This window comes from Canis lupus, chromosome 2 (assembly GCF_003254725.2).
Source record: "Canis lupus dingo isolate Sandy chromosome 2, ASM325472v2, whole genome shotgun sequence".
Lineage (NCBI taxonomy): Eukaryota > Metazoa > Chordata > Mammalia > Carnivora > Canidae > Canis > Canis lupus.
In genome coordinates, this window is record NC_064244.1 from 74,773,134 (window position 1) to 74,800,790 (window position 27,657).

The 27,657-nt window shown below is 39.3% G+C and overlaps 1 protein-coding gene across 12 annotated transcripts in view; it reads left to right on the top strand.

The window, feature by feature from the left end:
• The window catches only part of LUZP1 (leucine zipper protein 1), an 89,563-nt gene that overhangs the window by 18,418 nt on the left and 43,488 nt on the right, over positions 1–27,657 (top strand). For 3 of the 12 annotated variants that reach the window (XM_035713104.2, XM_025447921.3, XM_025447919.3), the window contains exon 2: positions 1,381–1,471. The exons of 5 other annotated variants lie outside the window; for them this stretch is intronic. The gene's annotated coding sequence lies outside the window, so the exon portion shown is untranslated. Of the gene's footprint in view, positions 1–1,027; positions 1,227–1,380; positions 1,472–27,657 lie in introns of those variants that run through there. 4 more of the 12 variants (XM_049105924.1, XM_025447920.3, XM_049105920.1 and 1 more) reach the window with 3 other exon arrangements.

A 27,657-nucleotide genomic window follows, 5' to 3' on the forward strand; every position in this document is an offset into this window, starting at 1 on the left:
TGGAGAATAGGTAAAATGGCAGAGTGAAATATTAACAATAGTAGCTAATGACATTTGGTTAGCACTTCTGTATGCCAGCTACGATCCTCAGATGATTTTATTTTATTTTATTTTTTTTTTCTCAGATGATTTTATAACGCATTTAATCCTTCCTTAAATAATTCTGTGTGGCTGCTATTATCCCTGTTCTACCCTTGAGGACACTGAAACATCCTTAAGTAACTTGCCCATACTGCTATTAAGTAACATATTGTCACATGTATGACTAGGTCTGTGTGACTCCAAAGTCTGTCCCACACCACTTATCTGTTGCATGCTAACTTCAGAGTACATACAGATGAAGGTATATGGTGGTGAGGACAAAGTAGAATTAGATATTGAATGTTTAACTAGGTTATTGTGTTTGCTTCCTTAAGCTATGAGCTATAATATTCTAACATAATTTTCATTACCCATTACAATTATGTTAGTTTAGTAACATCACTTACATTTGCTGACTGACGTGTCTGGAGTTTGAATTCCAGCTCTACCATGTGATTTTTGGGTAAACTTGGGAAAGGAACTCTATCTCTTTGTGCCTCAGTTTACTTGTCTGAAAAATGGGGTTAATAGTATCTGCCTCCCAGTGTAGTGAGAAATAAATGAATTGATGCAAAGGACTTAGAATAACACGAACTAAACATATAATAAATGCTGGCTATTGTAATGCTTTTAACTATTCCAAGTACCTTAAATACCATTTTCTTCAAATAGCATTCCTATGCAAGAGGTAGGGTCTAGAATCTAGTATATTTAGTCCCATTTTACAAATAGGAAATCCATGAAGCAACTTGTCTTAAAGACAGGAGAGCAAAATTACATGGAATTAAATTTAAAAGGTTAGCTAACCCCAGTTTGAAAGAGGAAAAAAAACATGGTTTGGGATGAGTGTCATATAATAGTCACCTCTCCTATATAAGTAGGACAAGCCTGTGGTGTTTGGAACGGGAAGATCATTCCCAGCTACTCATTTCTTTTTCTAGTCCCTGATTCCCTTCCTGCTGTTAGAGGGGGATGTTGCTGTGTCATTCCTGTGTCCTGTTGTAGCCATCTAGTGAGCTGAGAAACAACATTCGAAGGGTATCGGATTCTCTGGGAACTGAGAAAACAGCTTACCTTTTCTATGTGGAAAAAAAAAGGTAAACCGAGTGGGAGGCGTGATTTACCAGTAGGAGCTGTGCTGTCATGTGAGTTGTTTTATGTATTTAACTCTTGAACTGCTTCAACTGAATCCCACTCTTTAGTCGTGTGTTGGTTTCCTGCAGTTAATGTTTAGAGGCATTTCTTAGGATTTAAGTGCTTCTAGTTTTTTAGTTGTTTTTTTTTTTTTTTTTTAAACAGCTTCATGCGGCTTGATCTAGCTCAGCTGTCAGCACTTGATTTTGCTGCAGTATATACTGCATAATCTCTGCATTGCTGTAACCAGATCTTGGTAAGACTTGCCTTTCCATTCCTGATGAAAAGATTTCTTTGCATGTCTCCCTCGGGCTAGTCTGCTTTAGCATTGGAGGCTCTTCCCTACTCTTTGGAAAAACCTAAAAAGAGTTTTTCAGAAATGACCTTGTGTTGGGTTTTTTTCTTGGCTAGGATTTCTCCAGCTAACAGCGGTTGGCTTTCCCTTAGCTCTAACACATAGGAACAATGTCTTCAGCAAATGTATATTGTACCTGCTGTACAAGAGACGAGTTACTGGAAATGCAGAATATAAAAATTGAAGCATATTGAACTAGACTGAATGATGATTAATGATAGATGAAGTGATATATCAAGGGGACGAGATCATGCAGACCTGGATTTAATTCCCAGTTCTGCCTTTTATTCCCAGTGTGACTCTGGGCAAATTTAACTTTCATGAATTTCAGTTTTCTCCTCTATAGATGAGAAGTACCAATAATACCTAATTCTTAGGCTTGTTTTAAGGATTGATGGAGAGAATAAATTGATGACAGTGAACAGAATGCATGATACAGTACTGTGAAATGTTACTAACCTTCCTGCAGTTGATTGAGTTCCTTGCTAAAATTGGGATATTAGTACTGAGCTCAGGTTTGTTGTAAAGATGAAATGAGAGGAGATAGATAGCTGGCACATAGATGTTACATATGCAGAAAAGAACTGGAGCAACTGAAATGCTGGAGGCAGTATTTCTTTGGAAGAGACAAATTAAAATAGTACCCAAGTCATACCAACTCCTGCAGCCAGTCAGTGCTGTTTCAGCAGTCTGTGTTACTCTTGCTGTGCTGAGCTAAATATGTGCGTTTCCAATTGTATTTTGCCCATGATTCAATACTGCCCCTTTTTTTAAACACATAATCATGTTCTTCTCATTCTGAGATTAACTTAAATTTTACCATGAAACTCCACTTCAGAAAAAGGATTTGTCCCATTTCTTTTTTTCTTTATGATTAGAGACCCAGAGAGAGGCAGAGATACAGGCAGAGGTTAGAAGCAGGCTCCCTGTGGGGAGCCTGATGTGGGACTCGATTGCAGGACCCCTGGATCACAGGATTTGTCCCATATCTAAAAGCCATTATGTTGCTTAGCATGGACCAATACATAGTAGTTTTGCTCCCATGATCTGCCTGGAGAGAGGTGCTGTTCTGTTCTGTTCTTTCTTAAGATCTCATGTAGATCTATGAAACTTTTCGTAATTCATTAAAAATTTGCTCCTTCTGTGCTTCTGTTCTTGTTGTAGTACATTTTCTGGAACACTTGTGTCCTTACCACATTGTTGTAATTATCTGCTTACTTTTGTTGGCTTATAATATGAATATCATAAGAACAGAGTAGTTTCTCTGTATTCTTTATAGCACATGCCTGGTTCGGTAAGTAATGAATCCAGACTTTGATGCATTGACTTTCTATTGGTATTTTTCTACCCAAAAAGGCATGAGTGAGAAGTTCACTTTGGTGTCTCTGTGTGTGTGTGTGTTTTTTAAATTTTTATTTATTTATGATAGTCACAGAGAGAGAGAGAGGCAGAGACACAGGCAGAGGGAGAAGGAGGCTCCATGCACTGGGAGCCCGATGTGGGATTCAATCCCGGGTCTCCAGGATTGCGCCCTGGGCCAAAGGCAGGCGCCAAACCGCTGCGCCACCCAGGGATCCCTGTGTGTGTTTTAAAATAAAACCAGCAGGGGCACCTGGAGGGCTCAGTTGGTTAAGCCACCAACTCTTGATTTCAGCTCAGATCATGATCTCAGGGTTGTAAGATTGAGCCTTGTGTGGGACTGTGTGCTCAGTGGCAGTCTGCTTGAGATTCTCTCTCCCTCTGTCCTCACCTCCCCCCCCCCCCCCACTTCCTGGCACTCTCTCTCTAAAATAAATAAATAAATCTTTAAAATAAAATGAATAAAAATATATATTGATATGATTTACATACCATAAAATTCGAATACAAGCATCACCATTATTTAATTTCAGACCTTTTTTTTTTTTTTGTTTGTTTGTTTACCCCAAACAAAACCTCCATACCATTAGCAGTGATTCTCCATTCTCTTTTACCTCTAGTTCCTAGCAACCATAATCCATTTTCTGTCTCTCTCTGTGGACTTGCCTATTCTGGACATTTTGTGTAAATGGAAATCATACAATATGTAGACTGTTGTGTCTGGCTTCTTTCACTTACCACAGTGTCTTCAAGGTTCATCTGTGTTGTAGCATGTATCACTACTTCATTTTTAGGGCTGAATAGTACCCCATTGTATGAATGTACCACATTTTGCTTATTCATCGGTTGAAAGACACTTGAGTTGTTTCCACTCTGGGGCTATTATGAATAAAGATTGCTGTACAAGTTTATGTCAAGTTTTCATTGCTTTCAGATATATTTTCAGATATTCCTAGAATTGCTGGGTTATATGATAACTTTAACTTTTTGAGTAACTACCAGATTTTTTTCACAGCATCTGTCTGCATCATTTTGCATTCCTACCAGCAATGTATGTGGGTTCCAATTTCTCCACATCCTCACAACCTTTGGTATTGTCCTTTTTTTTAAATTTAATTTAATTTTTTTTTTTGGTATTGTCCATTTTGATGATAGCCATACTAGTGGGTATGAAGTGGTATCACATGGTGGTTTTGATTTGCACTGCCCTAATGACTAATGATGATGGAGCATCTTTTTGTGTGCTTATTGGCCATTGATATATATTTCTTTGGAGAAATTCCTATGCAAATCTTTTGCATTTATTTATATATTCATTCATTCATTCATTCATTCATTCATTCATAGAGAGAGGCAGAGTCACAGGCAGAGGGAGAAGCAGGCTCCATGCAGGGAGCCTGACGTGGGACTCGATCCTGGGTCCCCAAGATCACACCCTAGGCTGCAGGCGGCGCTAAACCACTGCGCCACTGGGGCTGCCCTCCTTTGCCATTATTAAAATTGTTTATCTTTTTGTTGTTGAATTATAAGAGTTCTCTGTATATTTTGGATACTAGTTTCTTGTTAGATATATGATTTGCAGATATTTTCTCCAAATTTTTGGATCTTTTTTTGTCTAGAATCTGCATAATATTGTAGAACTAAAGGTCCTAAAAGAACATATGTTGATTAAAGGGATTGCCATGTTACAGGTAGCACCGAAGTTATACAGTTCTTGAGGCCTTGGGTTATAAGAAAGATAGTGAACATTCAACTGTCAACCAGGGAAATTTGGGTTTAGTCCTAGCATTGCCACAGCCAGATAGTATGACCTTGGGCATATAATGTAATTCTCAGTTTTTTCCCCCATAAAGTGAACAGTTTAGGTAGTTTTTACGGTCACCACTAAAGCTGTTTGAGTTGATAAGGTCTTTGGGGACACATGTTATAGGTTAAGATTATACTGTGTCATTTGTTCTTAATATAAAACTTGTGTGCATGCTGTTACTTTTGCTAGAAAACTTATTTTTTTTGTCTTCAATCAAGAACCCTGTCTTTCTTTAAAACTAGTCATAGTAAATTCTGACCAACTCCAGTCATATGAATAAATGTGGGTTTTTATTAAAGAACTTATAGGTAAAAGAGACCTTTATAATTCTTTTAATCTAATGTTCTCTATTACAAGTGAGGAGTTAGAGGCATAAAAAAGTTAGGGTTATTGATTTAATGTTGCATTTGCTGGATGTCTGACTCAGGCCGTTTAACTAGTTTGTGGCAGAATTGATGAAAACTGAGATTGCCTGGACTTCGAGTTCACTATTTCTAGTAAAGCACTTTGCCGTGAATTATTAAATTAGAATCTGGTTAAGAAGTAGTATCAGGAATTTGCCAGTGTTTCAGCTAAGGGATACAATAACTTGCCTCCAAATTCTGATTTTTAATTATGGCATTAAATGGGATTGACATATATTTGTTACATATTTTAGGTATAAGTTGGTGGTTAGTTTTAGATTTTAAATCTTTCTCTTGTTCATGGTCTGTTTTCAGCCTTAGGGAGTTATATGCAGCTCTAAGGTCTCCAGTTGACTGACTCCCTGTGATTTATTATAACAATTCCATTCCAGCACCATTGGTGTTAGAGTCTCCTAGCCCATGGTTTCTCTGGTCACTGACTGCTGATGAAAATGATTTATATTGGCACTCTGCCTATTCCTAACCACCTTTTCCTGTTAATGTGGTTTTTCCAATTTTTCAGTGGAATATGCAGCTTCAGTAGAATCACAAATACAATTCTCTTGAAAATCTCAACCTAACCTCGCCCCATAAATAGGTACTAGCATGGGCTGCTAGAATTTTTTTGAGTAGGAGCATAGCGTATTCCCAAGGAGTACACAGTTGTTTATCTGTAATTTCAAAATGCAAAAGCACTTAAAAATGAAAAACATAGGGACGTCTGGGTGGCTCAGCAGTTGAGCATCTGCCTTCAGCTCACAGGATCCAGGATCGAGTCCCACATCGGGCTCCCTGTGGGAAGCCTGCTTCTCCCTCTCCCTGTGTCTCTGCCTTTTTCTCTCTGTGTCTCTTATGAATACATAAATAAATCTTTAAAAAAAAATGAAAAACATGGTATACTTCATTGCAAAATCTGAACTGAAGTGAGGCTATTTATGATGTTTATTTATCCTACTTAGTATGAGTATTCATATTTTATATATATTTAAGCTTTACCCCCAATATGGGGGCTGAAACTCATGACTCTGAGATCAAGAGTGTTATGCTCTGCTGACTGAGCCAGCCAGGCATCCCATGATTATTCATATATTTAAGTTGTGGAAATATTGATGTGTTTGCCTACAGGGTATTGTCCTAATCTCTATTATATTATCTTTCCAAAATCTAAGAAATTCTGAATTCCAAAATATATTTAGGCCAAAACAGGGACTCTTGATCTGTATTTGTTGTTGTTGTTGTTTTAAATATTTTATTTATTAATGAGACACACACATACAGAGAGGCAGAGACACAGGCAGAGGGAGAAGCAGGCTCCATGCAGGGAGTCTGCTGTGTGGGAGATCCTGGGTCTCCGGGATCATACCCTGGGCTGAAGGCGGCGCCAAACCTCTGGGCCATCAGGGCTGCCCTGTATTTCTTGTTGATAGTTTCTTTGTTACATGGATTCTTCTTGAAATAAACCCCAAGGGGTTGCCTTCCTTGGGCAGCTAATTTCCACTACTGTTCTTTGTTTTTCCAAAGAACATTGCTGTACCACCTGAATATTCATTAATATTGGGGAAGGAGTTTTCTCTTTTTAAAATAGAGTTGAGAATTTTTTATGGTTTCTTTTTTTTTTCCTCCTCAATGATTTTTTTTGAAAATTTCTAAACTTACTAAACAACTGAGTGAGTAGTATTATGAATACTCATGTACCTTTCCCTATATCAGTGGTTCTCAAGGGTTATTTACATATCTCTGGGGGTCCCCAAGACCCTTTAAGGGAATCTGCAAGGTCAGAACTATTTTCATAATAATACTAAAACGTCATTTGCCTTTTTCACTTTGGTGATACTTGTACTGACGATGTAAAAGTGATCAGTGGTGGATAAAGCTGTTAGTGCCTTAGCACAAATCAAGATAGTGGTATCAAACTGTAGTAGTAATAGTTCTGTTTGTGACATACTTGGAGTAAAACAACAAATGCCGGTTTCATTTAAGAATGTTTTTGTTGGGGGTGCCTGGGTGGCTCAGTTGGTTAAGTGTCTGCCCATTCGGCTCAGGTGTTGGGAAGCCTGCTTCTCCCTCTCCCTTTGCCATTCCACTTGATTGTGTTCTCTGGTTCTCTCTACCTCTCTGGCAAATAAATAATCTTTTTTTTTTTTTTTTTTTTTTTTTTTTTAAGAATGTTCTTGATGAAGCAGTAAAAATTATTAAATTTATTAAATTATTTTTTAGTACACATATACATCTTTTTAATATTCCATGTGTTGAAATGGGGTGAGATACCTCTGTATATCAGGGTCTAGTCTTTATTTGAAGAGTTGGTGGTTCGAGTTGCAAGCTAAACCTCTTCTTTCATTTTTCATTTCATTTCATGCATGTCATTTTTACTTTTTTTTTTTTTTTTCATTTTTACTTTAAAGAAGAGTGACAGGGAAGCCCGGGTGGCTCAGGGTTTAGCACCGCCTTCAGCCCAGGGCCTGATCCTGGAGACCCGGGATCAAGTCCCATGTCTGGCTCCCTGCATGGAGCCTGCTTCTCCCTCTCCCTCTGCCTGTGTCTCTGCCTCTCTCTCTCTCTCTCTCTCTGTCTGTCATGAATAAATAAATAAAATCTTAAAAAAAAAAGAATAAAGTGACAAACTGGTAACTCAGATTTGGGTATTTGGGATCCTTTTTTGGGAAATGAGTGAAATGAAATTTGTCACTTTAAAGAAAACAACTGAAAGTATCTATTGCCAATTATTTTTTTTAAAGATTTATTTATTTATGATAGACATAGAGAGAGAGGCAGAGACACAGGCAGAGGGAGAAGCAGGCTCCATGCCGGCAGCCTGACATGGGACTCAATCCCGGGACTCCAGGATCACGCCCTGGGCCAAAGGCAGGCGTGAAACCGTTGAGCCACCCAGGGATCGATCCCCCTCTATTGCCAATTATAAAATTCAGACTTTCAAGCAATGATTAGAATTTTGTATAACTTCTTTCTGTTACTATGAGCTTGCTAGCTTCCCAGTGCAGTCTTTTTTGACAGGATTGGTAGTATGTTAACACTAGTGATTTTTTGATACTGTACAATGTGTCAGCATTTAAGATCTGCATATCTGTCAACTTAGTGAGCCAGTATTTACCAAATGGTCAAAGCATGATTTTATTAAATCATACGTGGTAAAAGATCCATTTGAAGTGCAGGATAGATTTAATGTGACAGAATATGAAAAGTTCTTATGTATATGGCTTCAGATTCTCTTTCTTTCTTTCTTCTTCTTTCTTTCTTTCTTTCTTTCTTTCTTTCTTTCTTTCTTTCTTCTTTTTTTTTTAAGATTTTACTTATTTATTCATGAGAGACAGAGGCAGAGACACAGAGGGAGAAGTAGGCTCTTTCTGGGGAGCCTGATGTGGACCTCAGTCCTGGGACCCCCCCCCCCCCCCCGGGATCACAACCTGAGCCAAAGGCAGACACTCAACCACTGAGCCACGCAGGTGCCCAGATTCTGTGTTTCAACTAACTTGTGAAAAACTACTACTTGTCAAGTTATGGTGTAGTATCATAGAAGAATCTCTAATCATCTTAAAAGGCTATCAAGGTGATCTTTTCAGGTATATAATGTGTGAAGTTTCTGTTTTCTTTGGATATATCAAACAAAATGCCATATTGTAAGCATGATGCAGAAGCAGATATGATATTGCAACTTTAAAGGGATTTGCAGAAGTGTAAAACTAATGCCACTCTTCTCATTAAATTTTTTTGGTTTGGAAAATTACTTTTTTTTTTTTAAGATTTTATTTATTTGTTCATGAGAGACAGAGAGAGGCAGAGGCACAGGCAGAGGGAGAAGCAGGCTCTGTGCAGGGAGCCCGATGTGGGACTCGATCCCGGGACTCTAGGATCACTCCCTGGACCAAAGGCAGGCGGCACCAAACCGCTGAGCCACCCAGGGATCCCTGGAAAATTACTTTTCATAAAAATGTTACTTTTGGTAACATATAATAAGCTTATTGTAATTTGAAAATTTTGTTTTGGGCAGCCCCGGTGGCGCAGCGGCGTAGCGCCGCCTGCAGCCCGGGGTATGATCCTGGAGACCTGGGATCGAGTCCCAGGTTGGGCTTCCGGCATGGAGCCACCTTCTCCCTTTCTCTCTCTCTCTCTCTGAATAAATAAATAAATAAATCTTTAAAAAAATTTTTGTTTTAAAATTTTCTCTAATTTCTTATATGCGAAATCTAGATTCATATAAACAAAGGCTCATTGGCGTCGTCAGTAATTTTTAGGAGTGCAAAGGAGTTCTGAGATCAAAAGGTTTGAGAACTACTGATCTAGATTCACAATTGTTAATAGTCATATTTGCTTTTTCTGTTTGTCTAATTTTTTTTCTGAAACCTTTGGAAGCAAGTTGCATACATATAACCTATAACCACTAAATTCTGCATTCAACATTGATACAACATTATGTAATGTTAGTTCATATTCAGATATCCCAGGTGTTCCATAAATCTTATCATTTCCCCTCCACTTTAGAATACACTTCAAGAAAAAAAAAAAAAAAGAATCCACTTCAAGGATTTCTTGTTACATTTGGTCTTCATGTCCTTTTTAATCTAGAGCAGGGATTGGCAAACTTTTTTTGTGAAGGACCAGATAGTACAGATAGTAAATATTTTGACCATACTATCTCTTGACGAGAAAAGCACCCGTAGACTGTATGTAAATGAATGAGCATGTCTGAACTCCAATAAAACTTTAGTTTGAAGATGTGTGATCTAAAAAATCTCCACTCTTAACTTTTGTGTGTGTATCTTAACACTTTCTCTTTTGAAGAGTCTGGGCCAGTTATAATGTCCCATAAGTTGGATTTTTCTGATTGTTTTCTCATGCTGAGATGCAGGGTAAACAGTTTTTGCTAAGAAATAGTACGTAGGCAGTGCTGTGAGGTTCCTTTTGTGTCATATTGGGAGGTACATAATGTTAGCTCCATTATTGTTGATGATAAATTTGACCTCTTCATTGAAAGGTACTTACTCCCCTTTGTAATCTATGGGGTGACTTTGGGACTTTGTGAATATCTTATTCTCCTACCAAATGGCTTTAGCTTCCACTGATGGTACTTTTCTGAATCAGTTATTACTTTGGTAGTTGTGATTATAGTTCTTAACATCTGCTTAAGTAACAACAGCAATAAAAAACAAATTGTATTTTCAGAATAGTACTTGTGAGCTTAGGGTAGAAAGCCCTATTAATATATATTGTTACTGTGGTTTAGTTTCCCGTCATAGACTATCTCTCTGGGAGGGTGAGGCTGAAGGATTGGGTCTACATGTGTTGTACTGAACAGCTGCTTTCTAGAAGCAGGGTTCTAAAATATGGTATCATCTTCTAAACCCAAAGCTGCTGAAGAAGGATCTGGCCTTGGCTGGACTGGAAGTTGTCTTTGCCATCCCTAGTTTTTCCTCTTCCTTCTGTTAATATTTCACGTGTTTTAATGGTTCAGTTTGTGGATCCTATAGTACTTTCTTGATCGATTTTTGTCTAATTATATGTTAAAGCTTGTGCTGAAAACCAAGTAGTTACAACTTAGAAAAAAATATTTTTAAGAGGAACATTTCCCCCCCACTACCTTATGAAACATTTTGAACTTAGAGAAAAAACTAATAGTCTAATAAATACTTAGATCTTTTAGCTGGATTAAATACTTATTAACTGTTTGCTTTATTCTACTTATGTAGTATATTTGTATATGTGTATCCACTGTTTCTTAACTATTTGATAACCTGCAGAGGTGTAACCTCGTAGAATAAGGATAGTCGACAACATAACCATTATACCGTTAATCACACCTGACAAAATTGTTTCTAATATATATCAGTTCATATTCAGATGTTTCCAGAGTTCTCAAGATTGTCTTTCATAGTTGTTTTTTTTGAAAATATTCTATTGAACAGTAATTAATGAGAGATTGACATATAATTGAGCAGTGAAGTGCTCTATGTTCTCTGACAGAAAAATAACTACAAGTTTGTAGGGTGCCCTGCAGGTAGCTGCAATTAGTTGCATTTCTTTGGTCAATAAAATGAGGTCATCTTATTGCAGGGGATGAGGTTCAGGGCTTCGTTAGCTTATTATGATCAACTGTTGGACCTTTCCGAATATCAATGAACATGATAAATTGAAAACATAAGAAATGAGAATGATGTCTAGCCTAGTGCCTGGCTCAGAGTAGGTATTTAATGAGTATTTGTTGACTTAATTAAAGGTGTAATTGGAAGCATGTGCCAGAGGACTATAATTGAGCATTTATTTCAGTGCATTTAGTTTCTGTTAGGTGTTTGTCAGATAAAGAAGTAGAAAAACGGTGTTCATGCTCTTTTTTTTTTTTTTTTTTGTATTCATGCTCTTGTGGAGAACTACAGTATTAGATGAGAGGAAATATTCTTTTATTCCTTAAACAGATCTTTATTGAATAACTTATATTCATAACATTGTACTGGTGGGAATATAAAGGAATGACAAATCTCTACTAACCTTAAGGACTTTTGCGTAATAGTTGGAGTAATGTGATATAAACACATAAAAATGAGTGTACTGTGTAAGAGAATAATAGCTCCATCATGTAGTATATGCTTATGTGAAAATGGCATTAGGTGCTCAAGAAGGGAAGAATTAATGAGTAGTGGGTATGGAAGAGTTCCACTGAAGAGGACATGGCATTGAATTGTTTGTTTCTTATTTATTTATTTATTTATTTATTTATTTATTTATTTATTTATTTATTTATTTATGAGAGTCACACACACAGAGAGAGAGAGAGAGGCAGAGACATAGGCAGAGGGAGAAGCAGGCTCCATGCAGGGAGCCCGACGTGGGATTCGATCCCGGGACTCCAGGATCGCGCCCTGGGCCAAAGGCAGGCGCCAAACCGCTGTGCCACCCAGGGATCCCTGAATTGTTTCTTGAATAGATTTGATGAAATGAAGGACATGATGGCTATTCTGGGCAGGGGAGATGTCCAGGCAAAGGGTATAAGATGAAGGAACTTGTCCTTAGGAAATAATGAGTAGATCAGTCTGTCCAGGGAAAGAGAAAGATAATGACTAGCATGCCAGGGTCTCTCGAGTGACAGACTAAGAATTTAGACTTCAGTTTGCAGTTGTAATGTAAATAAATCCTGTCTGTGCATTAGTATCTTGTATTCTGAACCAGTTGATCAAGTAATACTTATTGGTAAGACGTGCATTGTATTTTTTTAAATGATTTTATTTATTTATTCATGAGACACACACACACAGAGAAAGAGAGAGAGAGGCAGAGACACAGAGGGAGAAGCAGGCTCCTTGCAGGGAGCCCAATGTGGGACTTGATCCCGGGCCCCCAGGATCATGCCCTGGGCTGCAGGCGGCGCTAAACCGCTGAGCTGCCCGGGCTGCCCGCGCATTGTATTCTTTAAAATTCTGACGGCCTGGATCACTTGCAGATGTGAAATTGTGATTCTGGCACAGGGTTTGTATGTAGATATAGAAACAGATGCAAAAAAACAAATGAACCAGGAGAAAAAAATTAAGTGATTCTTACTTCCTTGGGAAAGTTTGATGGGGTGGGGTTTGTGTCACCAGTGGTGCTGAGTAGTTGGGAGGATTTTATTGTTGAGAGATGGATTGGGGGAAATGTTGAAACTATAAGAAAGGCTATGCTGATGTTAAAACGTGTTACAAGATTCCAAATCTCATTGTCATCTTTATAATTTAGATTTTGGTAAGGCAATGGTCACTTACGTTTGAGGGCTGAATAAGAGAATGTGAGCCTGATGGTGAGATTTTTATCTTGATCATTACTTAAAATCCAACCACGGGATGATTTCCTGGAGGGGGGGCGGTGCAGTTGCTTAAAACCAAGCTTCAGATTCTTGGTTTTGGCTCAGCTGGTGATCTCAGGGTTGTGAGATAGAGCTCTGCATTGGGTGTGGAGTCTGCTTGAGACTCTCCCTGTCACCCACCCCCACCTCTAAAATAAATAAATATACAGCCACCTACACATACAATCCCAATAGCTCCTTAACTAATTAGCTAACTCACTCTGTCTCAACTAACTAAACCCCTTTGGCTTAAGAAGGATTTTATCATTTCTTACCAATCTCAGCCATGTCATTGTTAAATACATGTTATGACATTAACTAGGACTAATGCTATATAGTCTTTTATTTAAGATTATAGAGAATCTTTTCTGTATTCTGCTTATTTTCTCTTTAGCTTAAGGAGGGCTAAACCAGTATATAGGCTTATGCTGTGATAGTGTTTATTGGCTGTCCCTAAGAGTCATAGCTTTTATAAGCTGGAAGAAATCTTCTGGACTCTTGTTTTAATCACCCTGGTTTATAGATCTATCTGAATAAGTGCCTTAGCATGACAGGAAGGAATTTTCTGGATATAGAGGAACCCAGGCTCCCCTTCCCCCTCCCCTCTATTCATTGTGGTGAGATCATTCATGGTCCTTCTCAAGACAAAATAATATATTGTTTATATCTCATTTCTCTGCCATTGAAAGACTTAATGGTTGGAGAAATAGGACCTAAGACATACAAAGGGTAAGGCACTTTTTTTTTTTTTTTTACTGTATTCCCTATGCTACGCTTTTTATCCCCATGATTTATTTATTTTATAACTGGAAGTTTGTTTATTTTATAATTTCACCTATTTCTCCACCTCTGTCCCCTCTGGCAACCACTATTTTATTGCCTGTATTTATGAGTCTGTTTCTCTGTTCATTTGTTTTTTAGATTCTGTATGTATATAAGTGAAATCACATGGTATTTGTCTTTGACTTATTTCACTTACATAGTTCTCTCGAGGTCACATCCTTTCTTAAGGAAAGTTTAGGACTAGTTGGGAGTTTATAGGACATTTACCTCTTAAGTGCACTCAAATGTAGTGGGACTTTTAATAACGTTGGCCTTATTATAGGTTGAGTCTTCTATCAGATTTTTATTCTGCCTTCAAGGTTCAAGTCACACTAATAATTATCTCTGTATAATGCTTTACAGTTTATGAAGTGTTTTTATAAGCATTATCACATTTAAATTTTAGGACACCACTGTTGGTTGGGGAGGCAAGAGCATTTATCACTATTTTATAGCTGAAACTTGACCTCCCATTTTATTTCATGTCTGCCTCCTAACGTACTAAACAACACTGCTTTCGTGATTTCATTTGCCTTATATCCAGATTTCCATAGTAATGAATTATGATAGGTTCCATTTTGGAATAACCTCAGTATTTTTTTAAACTGAAAAAGCTGTGTTTTCCATGACTTATTATTCAAAGGGAGTTGAATGAACATGTTTCTTTATTTTTTAAACTAAAGTTGTCCTGAAGAATTTGATCTTAGGTAGATTCCTGAGCTTGAGGTAAAATATCCTGTTTAGCTCTCATGAATTCAACAAACATTTATTAAACGTGTTCCATGTGCCAGCCTTACTGCAGGAGACAGGAGATGGAGAGCCTTAGAAATGAAAGTGTTAAAACTGAAAAAAGCAAGATTTTAAAGTCAAGTAGACTTGAATTTAGAATTCAGCCTGCTACTTGTTTATTAGTTGTAAATTATTTACAAATTCCTAATCTATAAAATGGGGATACATAATACCTATTTTGTAGGATTGTTTTGAGGATTAGGGTGATGTATATGAAGCACTTGGTATCTGCCTTTTATAAAGTCGTTATTGCCCCTAAGCAAATGAATAGGCAAATGTGTGTGGTGAGAGTTAGCTAGGTCTTGACGGAAAGGGTTTGGCTGACCTAATGCAGAAGTCTCTTGGCTGCCAACATACTATGTTCTGCTTTTGTTGAAACTTGCAGCTCTCACCCTGGTGGTTGCCAACATTGCATTTGACTTCTCACATAGTAGAAGCCAAGTCATTCCTATGGAATATAAGTCATTTGGAAACATCTGTAGGCTGGACCTTTAAACCTCTATTGCAGTTCAGTTGGGAAAAATCTCACATTACCAGGGGGAGTGAAAGTCATGTGGCAGGGAGCCTTTCTGGGCTGGCACCCAGATTCATCTTCCTGAGTGATGTAGCCATCTAAAGGATGACGCTGCTGACAGTGCATGTGGCAGGCAAAGTGAATGGGATGAAAGACCAAGAACTTCGTTTGTTTTCTGCAGTGGTGTTTTTTTCATTGATAAACATTTATCGAGCATCTACTATATGTCAGATACCTTTCTGGGTGCTAGGAGTACAGTGGTAGTGGTAGGAAAGCCTCTTTACAAGAACTTACGTTCTAGCAAGGGAGAGTGTAAATAAATGTAAAATATAACGAATTTCAGGTATGCTAAGTACTATGAAAAGAAATCAAACAGGAGAAGCAGGACTAAGTTAAGCGAAGGGGGTGCTATTTTCAGAAAGAATCACATTCACTTCAGATAGGACAGAATGGAAGACTCTGAGAAGTAACGCACAGCCCAGCATGAAGCCAGTGAGTGACCATCCAAGAAAAGGACCCCAAATCGGTTGTTTCAGTAACCCTTTAGAAGGATCTTTGGTATGAGGAGTGGATGACTTTGGAAGTTGCTTTAGGAGATGGAAGTGAGGATTTCCTTTTTAAAGTGCTTAAAATCAGCCCATATTGATTCTCAGTATGGGAGGGAGCAGGTCTGGTACTGTTGAAAATCAGCCAGGCATCTTTGGAACACATCACGGAGGTTACACCACCTGGAAAATGTACATTTTGGTGTCCAGGAGTGCTAGTAATGTCCTTTTTCCTCACAGTATTATATAAAGCATAGCCTTTGGACCTTGTGTATCAGAATACTAGTGCAAATCTTTTTTTTTTTTTTTAAGATTTTATTTATTCATGAGAGACACACACACAGTGGCAGAGACACAGGTAGAGAGAGAAGCAGGCTCCATGCAGGGAGCCTGACGCGGGACTAGATCCCAGGTCTTTAGGATCAGGCCCTGGGCTGAAGGCGGCGTTAAACCGCTGAACCACCCAGGCTGCCCTACAAATGCAAATCTATGGGCGCCACAACAGATCCAATTAATGAGAATATCTGAGACTGGTGCCTGGGAATCTGCAGTTTTAACAAGTAATTCCATATCCATACTGAGGTCTGAAAATTACTGTTTGTAATCTTGTTGATAGAAATTGTCTTTATCCCAGGCTTAGTGGGTGGGCCGGCAAGTATTTGCTTATTTAAGATTCATTACTTTTCATAATTTACATCAGAGCTTGCATTTCCTTTTGCATTGATTCAGTTGTTGGCTTTAATCTCTGATATACTGTAGCTTCTGTATTAAGATGTGTTGTTGATGAGCCAGCAGAAAACCAAACTGGTCCTCTTTTGCTTACATTATTTGGTGTTTTCACCATCAGCCACACCCTTGGGAAGGAGCAGTGTCTGAAAGGAGAATGCTACATTCGTTGTGTGGACTTAGATGCTGTAGAAAAAAGCTTGCGTATGCTCAGTCGTTTTGTCTTGTTTTGTTTTCTGTTACTTGAAACTTCTAGTTACTTACTAAGATTTTTACTTTTTTTTCCATGGGTCTTTAACATGTAAAATGCTAAATCAAAGAGAAAATAGAGAATGAGAATATTGAGAAAGTATTTAATATATTTAGTGGTAGACAGTAAATACTTGGTTTGATTTCAGTGGAGAGGCTGGGAACAATCAGCTGTGGCAAATTTAAACTATCTCTAGGTGGTCCAACCAGATCCCTAAGGCATCACAGCTAGCATTCTAGAGGGCACTCTGTTGAAGAAAGTATGCACTGTTTCCCCCATGTTGAATTTCAGTAGTACCATTGATGCTCATTGTCAGGTTGTGGGAAGGCCAGTAGCTCCAAAGCCTATCTGCCAGCACCCATCTCCAGGCTGGTGGCCCAGCTTAAGACTCTGTGCCTTCCCTCTTGGGTACGATTGTGGTTACTGTCTTTGGCAGGGCCCTCTTAGAAAGCGGTGGAGTCTTTTAGAACTTGAAAGGGCCTTCGAATGAATGAAAGTCTGTATTTCTTATTTTACTGTTAAACCAAGATTCAGAGAATTGAATCTTTCTCCAAGGCCTAGAATATGACTGGGTATTAGAATATGAAGTCTGGTAATGTAGTTTCCTTCAATAGGGTCATCCAGTTGAATCGTCTTTTTAAGATGTGCCCATTTTCCCAAGGGCTGTTCCGTTTCTGCTTCAGGATTCTTGTAGTCATTACATTTAGCACTTGGTTATTTTTGACTTTGCCTTGCCAGTGATTGGGGGGCCCAGGTAAGGTGTGGATAGGAATTTATATCTTGCTTCTTTTTTTTTTTTTTTTTTTTTTTAAGATTTTATTTACTTATTTGACAGAGAGAGAAAGTGAACACAGCAGGGGGAGAGGGAGAAGCAGGTTCTCTGCTGAGCAGGGAGCCCAAATACTATGCGAGGCTCTATCCCAGGACCCTAAGATCCTGGGCCCTAAGATCCAAGGACCCTAAGAACTTGAACCGAAGGCAGACACTTAACCAACTGAGCCACCCAGGTGCCCCTATTTCTTGCTTCTTAGTAAAAATTGTGTAACGTTAAAAAAAAAAAAAATTGTGTAACGTTTAAGAGAAAACCTCTTGAAATTAAGATGAATGAAGGAGCAGACACTGGACCTGAGTCACACCACAAAGCAGCAGAAAAGGAGAGTTCACAGGGTTTTAGTCTCTTTGGAACCATACACTGACTTTCTTCCTGCTCCCTTCCTTAGCCACTTGACTCCCATAAACTCAGTCTTATGAGGAGGTGTGGTGTGGTATCAGGGGTTTGGGTTGGGATTCTTGACCCAGCTCTTAGGTCCAGGCCTCCCTTCTCCTCTCTTAGGACCTTATCTCCCCCGTCTTTATGATGGCAGGCTGGATGATTGATCCTCAAAGACCTTTTTAGCTCTGATATTCTTTGAAGGTTCTCTTGCTGTTTGATGAAGGGCCACTGCTTGCAGTGTGCTCAGACAGCATAGATTATGTATGGGAACCTTCTGCAGTTGTGCCCTGGGTGGTCTCAGGCTAATTGTTTTTTCAGTAGGAATGTTTCTGAGAATGTGGTTTTTATAGATAAGCCGGTTTTGGTTTTGTGTTTTAAAGAGAATGTAAAAGGTTAAAAATAAAAGCGAGAGAAGACTTCAAAGTTGCATCTGTGGGGAGTATATTAGTATATCCCAAGTAACTGTTCCAGAATAGCAGATGCTTTTTGTTCAGTCTATAAGATGTCATAGTATTGTGGCATCTCCTGATGCTGTTGCAAAGAACAGGGGGCTATAAGGAAGTTCAAAGTCCACAGTTAGTTTCCACCTTTGGATAATGCGTGCCAGCTTACAGGGCCCAGCGGGAGGGAGGGCCACTGAGGGACAGGATTTCTAGCTTCATCTGAACTCCCACTTCCTAGTGGAATGATTTGAGCCCCTCAGCTCTGTATAACTAGAAAATTTGCAGTTTAAGCTTGGCTTGTTTGGCTTAAATTATGGGAGTCTGTCCCTCCTGAAAATGTCACTTCAACCTGAGGACAGTTTACTGATTCTTGTAGGATACTCGAGTGTTTTTGGGGGGTGAGTCTGTCCCTAGAGCAGGCTTGATGTCTGTGCTGTCAGGACCTAAGGCCAGATACCGACTGGCTCCGTACTGGAAACCATTCACCCTCCTGCTTTCTTCTTCCCAGTGGGTGGAGTTCCCTCCATTCCTGCCTGAATGAAAAGCATTTAGCTAACTTCCTGATCATGTCCTGTCTTGTCCTTCGTTTTTTTTTTTTTTTTTTCTTAGCTTTTTCATTATTTGCTGCAGCTCAGCCCATCTAGACTCTGAGCTTTATGAATGTTTGTAACTGGAAAGAAATTCTAAAGCTTGAGTAAGGGGAAAGGAGTTTAGGTCTCTTGTTACGTGTAAGGGATTAGGGGGAGGAGTGGGGAAGATGGAGAGGCAGGGAGACTGGGATCCAAGAAAACACGCTAGGTGAGGGATTTGAGGAATTGGAGCTTTGGGTTGCTGACAGGGCAAAAAAACCTGAGGAATGCTCCTGTTTGATAAATAAGTTATTTTTAGTTTGCAGAAAAAAAAAGTAGTTTCACCAGCATAGTGGAATCTGTTGAAGAATGCCAACCTGTTAATTTTTACTTTTAATTTTGGGAAAGACAGTTTATGTCAGTTATTAGGACAGAAAAACATGTTTAGTGGTCTGATTTTGAGTACTATATGCTTATTTAGAGGAGCTGGACTTTCCTAACTGGAAGGTGGGACCTTTGTCCTCGTGAGAATTCATAGTGGTGCAGAGAAAATGCTAACAATACAAGTTAGTGAAGAAAATACTGGAGCAAGTAGAGACGGAATCGGCTGTGCACCGCTGACAAATACCCTGGCCCTCTGGTCAGCAGGGTTTAGAGCTTCCTGTTGGAGCAAATTTTGCTCTTATTTCTTTAGCTTTATACACAGGGAAGTTAAGCCAGCAGCTTTTCAGTGTGGCCCTTTGTAGTCTTGGGATTTTTCTCACTGGGCTGGCCTTATTTTTTGCTTAAAACATGTAAGTAATCTGTAGAGGCGCCTGGGTGACTCAGTGAAGCATCAGACTCTGGATTTCTGCTCAGGTCATGATCTCAGGGTCGTGAGATCAAACCTCGTGTAGGGTTCCGCACTGGGCATGGAGCCTGTTTAAGATTCTCTCTCTCCCTCCTTAAGATTCTTGCCCCTCCCTCTCTCTTTAAAAAATAAAGTAAAAGTAATCTGTATAACTGTTTCTCATGAGGATAAAGAAAACTTAAGAGAGGTAGTTATCTCAATAAAGCAAAACAGCTAGTGGACTGACTGATCATGGCATGGATTTTTTGAGGGCTCTGGCAGGACATCTCTGGGCAGCCTTTCTGATGAATGTGGGCATCCTGGAATCTGGAGTTCCTTTAGTTGGTGTTAATAAAATAATATTACTTGGTGTTCTTACCCAGTGTTACACATGGGAGATGAATTGTTCTTTTTTGTGTGAGTACACCTATATTTTTAAGAACATATATATAGGCACTCCTCATAGTGTTCAGCTATTTAGCTATTGAACTTTATTGAACTGTTACTATGCCAGGTTCTATGCATGTGCTTGGATTACTATAATCTTGGCCTTTTAAGAGCTCACAGTTTGGTGGGGGAGATAAACAAGTAGATAATTACAATACAGGATGGTAAGTGCTATCTATGTTAGAGGCAAAACTAGGGTCTTTCAAAGGGGCCTGTTCCTACTTGATTCCTCTACCTTCCTCTCCAGATTGTTTAAAAGCTGTGTGAGATCATAGGGAGGCCATGAAGCTGTTTGCCGAAGGTCATACCCATAGCTAGTTGGTAGTGAAGCTGGAACTAAAATAGAGTTGTGATATTTGTTCTCTTACGGCTTTGTTCGTAGTTCCATTAGCAGTGACTTCAACTTTTCCTCCCTTGCCCTAGATTCCGACTTGTAACTCTCTCCCTCCTCTCTGCTCCACCATCTTTTCAAGCTTTGGTTCTTATTACCTTGCCTCACGATTCTATTGAAATGGAAGTAGGAAGGCTTGGGAGTCTTAAGTTTGAGCTCGCTGAGGTAGAAGAAAGATCCTTAGCATTGGTTGCACATTAGAATTGCTTACAGAGCTTTTATAAAATACCGATACCTAGGATTCTGATTTTTACTCCCATATTTGTTTGCACATTACTGAGATAACTTATTTTAGCTTAATATTCCACAAAGGGAGGATATCAGGTAGAAAATTGTCTCTTTCTCAGAAGACATAAGATTGTTTTCTTCTTCTCATAATTTCTCAGGTCACTGAACCTGTCCCAGTCAGCTCAAGCCTATCTTAGAAAAAGTTTGAAACCTCTGTTGTTAAGCTTCCAGAAGCAGCCCGATGTAAAACAATTTTTGTTCTAAAGATTTTATTTATTTAGAGAGAGTGTGCATGAATAGGGGAAGGGGCAGAAGGAAAGAGAGAATCTTAAGCAGGCTCCACGCCCACCATGGAGCTAGACACAGCTCGATCTCAAGACCCTGAGATCATGATCTGAGCCAAAAGCAAGAGTCTGTTGCTTAACCAACTGAACCACCCAGGTGTCCCAGTGCTCAATTTTTATGTTCTCATGTAAAGACTATTCACATCAAGGTATGCATCAGGTCAAGAAAGAGAACATTTCCACAACTCCAGAAAGCTCCCTGTGCTTCTTCCACACCATCAGTACCGGCTGCCCAACTAACCGTTTATTTTGACTTCTATCTCAGTTTTTTGTGTTCTTTTGTGTTCTTGAGTTTCATGTAATAGAACATACACAGAATATAAACAGAATCAGACAGTATGCACTCTTCTGAGTCTGGCTGGTTTTGCTCAACATTGTGTCTGTATATTGGACATTCATCCATGTTGTATGTAGGAGTACGTAATGTTTCATTGTTTGGATGGACCACAATTTTTTTTTTAAGATTTTATTTATTTATTCATGAGAGACACAGAGAGAGAGAGAGAGAGAGAGAGAGGCAGAGACACAGGCAGAGGGGGAAGCAAGCCTCCAGGCAGGGAGCCCAATGTGGGACTCGATCTCAGGACTCCAGGATCATGCCCTGGGTGGAAGGCAGGCGCTAAACTGCTGAGCCACCCAGGGATCCCCTGGATGTACCACAATTATTTATTCTACTGTTGATGGACATTTGGGATCTTATCAGTTTGGGCTGAATGATAAAGCTGCCATGGATATTTGTAGTCCTGTGTATGTCTTTTGGTGAATGTATGCACTCATTTTTCTTGGGTGTATATCTAGGAATATGATTCTGGGTCATATGTCAGCTCTGGTAGATATAGCTAAAGAGTTTGGTTGTATTAGGTGTTAGCATTCAATCTTTTTTTTTTTTTTTTTTTTTTAATTAGCTTCCATGCTCGGTATGGAGCACAGTTTAGGACTTGAACTCACGACCCTGAGGTCAAGCTGTGAGCTGAGTGGCAGCTGAGTGGCTCAGTGGGTTAAATATCTGCCTTCAGTTCAGGTCATGGTCTCAGGGTCCTGGGATCAAGCCTCCCACTTCAGGCTCCTTGCTCAGCGGGGAGCCTGCTTCTCCCTCTCCTGTTCCCCCTGCTTGTGTGCTCGCTCTCTCTCTCTCTCTGTGTCAAATAAGTAAAATCTTAAAGACAAAACAAAACAAAGTTAAAAAAAAAAAGGAGACCTGAGCTGAAATCAAGAGTTGAATGCTTAATTGACTGAGCCATGTTAGGTGACCCTTAAATGTTTTTTCATTATGAAATATTTCAAATGTTCACAAAAGGAGGGAGGCTAGTACAGTGAACCCACATATATCTATATTTAATAATTTTAAGATTGTGCTACATTTGGTTCATTTCTGTTCTTTTTATTTATTTTTATTTTATTATTTTTTAAAGATTTATTTATTTATTTATGATAGACACACAGAGAGAGAGAGAGAGAGAGAGAGAGAGGCAGAGGGAGAAGCAGGCTCCATGCCAGGAGCCTGACGCAGAACTCGATCCCGGGACTCCAGGATTGCGCCCTGGGCCAAAGGCGGGCGCCACACCACTGAGCCACCCAGGGATCCCCTATTTCTGTTCTTTTTAATGTGTTGAAGAATTTTAAAGCAAATCCCAAAAATCCTGTCATTTTACTTCTATACACATTTTTAAAGATTTTATGTACTTATTTGAGAGAGAATAAATGTGTTAGAAGGGGCAAAGGGGGAAGGAGAGGGACAAATGGACTCCGTGTGGAGCCAGACATGGGATCTGATCTCACAACAATCCTGATATCATGACTTGAGCTGAAGTCAAAAGTTGGATACTCAACCGACTGAGCCATCTAGGTGCCCCACCACTACACACTTTTATATGCATCTTTAAGTGTGGACATTTTCTCACATAACCATAATGCCATTATCAAATTTAATGAAATTAACAGATCTGTAATATCTAGATAAGATCATAATCAATGTCTCAAAAATGTCTTTGTAGTTAGTTAGGGTATCTGATCAGTCCACATAATACATTAAGTATAATGTTATGTTTCCTAAGTTTCTTTGTCTGTAAAGTCCTTCTAGCTCTGCTCCTCCTTTATCATATCATTGACTCATTATAGAAATTGAGTCAGTTACCAGATAGTAATGATATTTTTGAAAGCTCCTAGATTTTTCTAATAATTGGAAAACCCTCAGAGTGTAAATCTCAGGACTGTTCTTTTTAAAGAGAGGGTCAAGAGTAGGGGCTAGAATATAGTTATGAAGTTCTCATTTGTCCCAGTTTTACTTTGTTGTGTGAATCTTCTTGTCTGGTAGGAACTTCAAAGATTAATTCTCTAACCTAAGAATCAGAAACTCTGACAAGAAAAAGGGATACATTTTCTTCCCTGTTGAAGTTCTTTTCTTGTAAAACTGTTGATCATGAGGCTTTTTCTTTCTTTTTTTAAATTAGCTGAACACAATTGGAAATTGGAAAATAGGTCATTCACAGCAATTGAGATTCTCAAGGCTTAGTGAAAGAAAACTTTAAGGGATTAAAAAAGTAAGGCTATATATAGCACAGGGAGGAAATGTTAAAACACCCATGTAGGTGGGATGGTGGAGTGTCCCAAGCAGCCCCAGTAAAGCACAACAGAGGTTGGTTTCCCATACTGGGAAGACCCAGAGTGATTCCTGGGTTTGTGCCAAGCATCTTCTAGCAATTAGCCACCATATCACTCCATCCTCTTTACCTATATGGGCCAAAGTGTGCAGATAATCTTATTTTAAGTAATTCTTCAGATCTAGGTGCTCAACAGAGTTTTTGTGGGAAAGTTGGTAATGTTGGTTACTGACACGGACTGAAATGGTGTATCCAGTATAGGAAACCGATGGAATGTCAGAGTGGCTGTAGTATAAAGGCTTTCAGGTACTATGGAATTAGTAGCTTATCCTACATTGTCAGAACTGGAAGGGCTCTTGGGCTCTTGGATTCTACCTAAACCTTCTCCCCATTCTTAGGTTTTTTGTTAGAGAAAATTTTAAATTTATACAAAGGAAATTTCATAACGGGACTCCCATGTGCCCACACCCAGTTTCAACAGTTATGAACTTATGGCCAATCTTGTTTCATCTTTATCCTTATCTACTTAACCCCATTCTGTGTTATTTGAAGCAAGTTCCAGACATTATATCATCTCATCTGTAAGCATTTCATTATCTTTAAAAGTTAAGGGCTTCTTAAAATTAAAACACTACAATTTTAATAATCACATAAAAAACTTAAGAATTCTTTAATACCATCAGATATCCAGTCATTCAAATTTTTGTTTTTTCATCAGTGACTCTGTTTTGTTTTTTACAGTTAGTCTGAATCAGGACTCATTTAAGATCCATACACTGTGATTGGTCAAAATGTCTTTTTTAAAGAATCTTTTAATCCATAGGTTCTCTCTCCACGTCCTCTCCCTTTTTTGTTAAAAACAAATCTTTTTTAAGATTTTAGTTAGTTATTTTAGAGACAGTGCAAGTGGGAAGAGGGGCAGAGGGAAAGGGAAAGAATCTCAGACAGACTCCATGCCCAGTGCAGAGCCCGATGCAGGACTTGATCTCAGGATCGTGAGACTTGATCCTGAGATCACGACCTGAGCTGAAGCCAAGAGTTGGGTGCTCAATCGACTGAGCCACCCAGGTGCTCCCCCCCACTTTTTTTTTTTTTTTAATATACAGGGTTTGTTATATATTGCCGCATAACAAAATTTAGCAGCATAAAACAATACACATTTTATTATAGTTTCTATGGGTTAGGAAGCTGGGCATGGCTTTAGCTGGATCCCCTGCTTCTAGGTCTCACACAGGCTATGCTCAAGATGTCAACCATCAAGGTATGACTGAAGAAGGGGCAGCTTCAAGTTCACTCAGAGGCTGTTGATAGGATTCAGGTCCTCATGAATAGTTGGACTGAGGGCCTTAATTTTTTGTTTGTTGGTAGATGGAGGCCGCCTTCCGCTCCTTGCCATATAGGCCTCTACAGCACGGCAGCTAACTTCATCAGAGAGATGGCAAAAGAGAGGAAGTGCCAGCAAGAAAGAATTCAGTCTTTTCTAACCTAATCTCAGAAATGACATCTCAGAGGGACACCTGGGTAGTTCAGCAGTTAAGCGTCTGCCTTCGGCTCAGGGTGTGATCACGAAGTCCCAGGATCAAGTCCCACATTGGGCTCCCCTCTAGCAACCTGCTTCTCCCTCTGCCTATGTCTCTGCCTCTCTCTCTGTGTGTCTCTCATGAATAAATAAATAAAACCTTGAAAAAATGATCTCTCATAATTCTTGCTGTATTCTCATTGTTAGAAGTAAGTCTTGAGGCCCAGAATAAACTCAAGGGGAGGAGTACATGTAGGACATGTACACTAGCAGGTGTTCATTGGGAGCTATTTTAGGAAACTTCACATCTTCTAGAGATAAACTCTAGAGTCCAGGTCCACCAGCAATCAATATATTTACCTTTTTGCCTTATTTTTGATGCCACTGGGGAGAAAAAGGCCCCTCAAAACCTGTACATTTCATTTGCCCAGTGCAGAGCTCTATATGTGTAATGATTATTACTCAGTTTCCTTCTGTGACACTCTGCTAAATGTCATATTTATAGTTGTCTGGAGCAAATTGTTAAAAAAATCATAGGTTGGATAGGTTGATACGGCTTTTTCACCTTGACCAGGAAATCAATCAGTCGGCAGTCTTTAAAAAACAGTATTGCCTGTGTTTCACAGTACACAGTACACAGGCCTGTGCCAGCCAGTAGAGGTACCAAAAAGGCATAAAAGAATAAGAGGGTAGTCTCTAATTATTGTGTGATATGGACAATAAGTGTAAAAAAATTAGAAATTAGCGTTGAGTCATCAGCCAATATTTTTGGAGCGCAAAGCTCTGTGTACAAAGATCCATTTTAAGTGCAGTGGGGAACATAAAACTCAGACAATCTTCTCTCTCCTTAGGAGATGATATAAAGCTACGACACAAAGTAGATTGGAAATTGTGCGAGTAGAGATACGGACAAGTACTTTGGGAACAAAGGATGGAGAGGCTTAGAATGTTAGAGCCACAGAGGATCCTTAGAGAGTATCAGGGCCAAGGGTCTTTACCATTCTGGGGATATGGAGCCATTTAGTCAGAGAAGTTGAAGAATCCTTGCTAAGAAAAGAGAATCAAGTGAAATTAGAAAGAATATAAGTTTTTCAGCTGCCAGGGATGAGAGGACTTGAGATGAAAACGGGTAGCCGTAGATCTTAGAACAGACTACTCCAGGACTGGGGACTTTCTTAGTAACACACCTAAACGGAGCAAAGGTAGACTCTGCAGCTGCCTTCTGACCTACAATATAACAATAACCATGTTTTATAGTGGCCAAAGTACTTTCACATATATTATTTCATTCAGTCCTTATGATCTTATAGTCCATATATATTTATCATTTCCGTTTTACAGATGAAGAAACTTCTACTCAGAGAATTATAATAATTCACAAGGGTCACACAACCAGTAAGCTGGAGAGACAGGACTGGGTCTCAGGATTTCATTGCCCTGTGCCCTGCCCAGTGCATGTCTGTTCCATGGTTTGTAATACTGAAGACACTGATTTGAGACTTGTTAGCAAGCATGATTTCCTAAGAGATAAAGAGACCCATCCAGGGCTGCAATAAGAAAAACTAGACAAGGGGTGGTGGTGGGGAGATGCAGAAGACCGGGCAGGGAGCCTGTTGAGGTCTTCTGACTAGGGCGGCCTCCCTGCCCTTTCATTTCAGATACTGCCTGGTGACACCTCAGGCCCCACCCACCTCTCTCAGTACTTTACAGTTATTTCTGCTGGAACCCAGCAAGTGAATTCCTCAAGGTTCCTTTCCCAAGGGCTTTGTGGTACACTTAGAAGGAAAGAGAAGCCAAATAAAAATGTGCAAGGGATGTAATGCTTTATCAGAATGGTGATAAGAAAATTGAATTAACGTTAATAGAATACACTTTATGCCAGACCTTATGTGTGTACACTTAATGTATATTTTCATATAATTCTGATATCAGCCCCGTAAAGTTTAGATATTATAATATCTGTGTGCACTTGAAGAACCTGGGATTGTGAAGGGGAATCACTGCTGTGATTATAGGGGGAACTGAGATTCCCTGGCTTCTGAGACCATGTGGGCTCCTTCCATTATAGTATGTTGTTTGGGCAGCAGTCAGGGTGAAGGAGGAGTGTGGAATAGAGACAAAGGGAAGTTCTCTAGAGGCTACAAAATGGAAAGAAGCTTCTTGCTGGGGGTAGAAATAATGATGACTCCCCCAATATGTGCCTTGAAATTAAAATGGCAGAACAGACCTTCTAAACCCAGGCCCTCTAGTATAAACAGCCACGTGTTCTGTTCCTGACGTACCAAGGGAAAGTGTAGAGAAGGGCATTTTATCTTCTGTTGTGGTGAAGAAGAGGAGATGTATGTATGGAAAAAGACTTCCAGATTGATACTCTGGACATTTGGGGATTAGTCCAAGGGGAGTGTCTGAGGAAAAAGGTTCAGACACTTGCTGCTCGTACATGAGGCTGTGCTAGGTTAG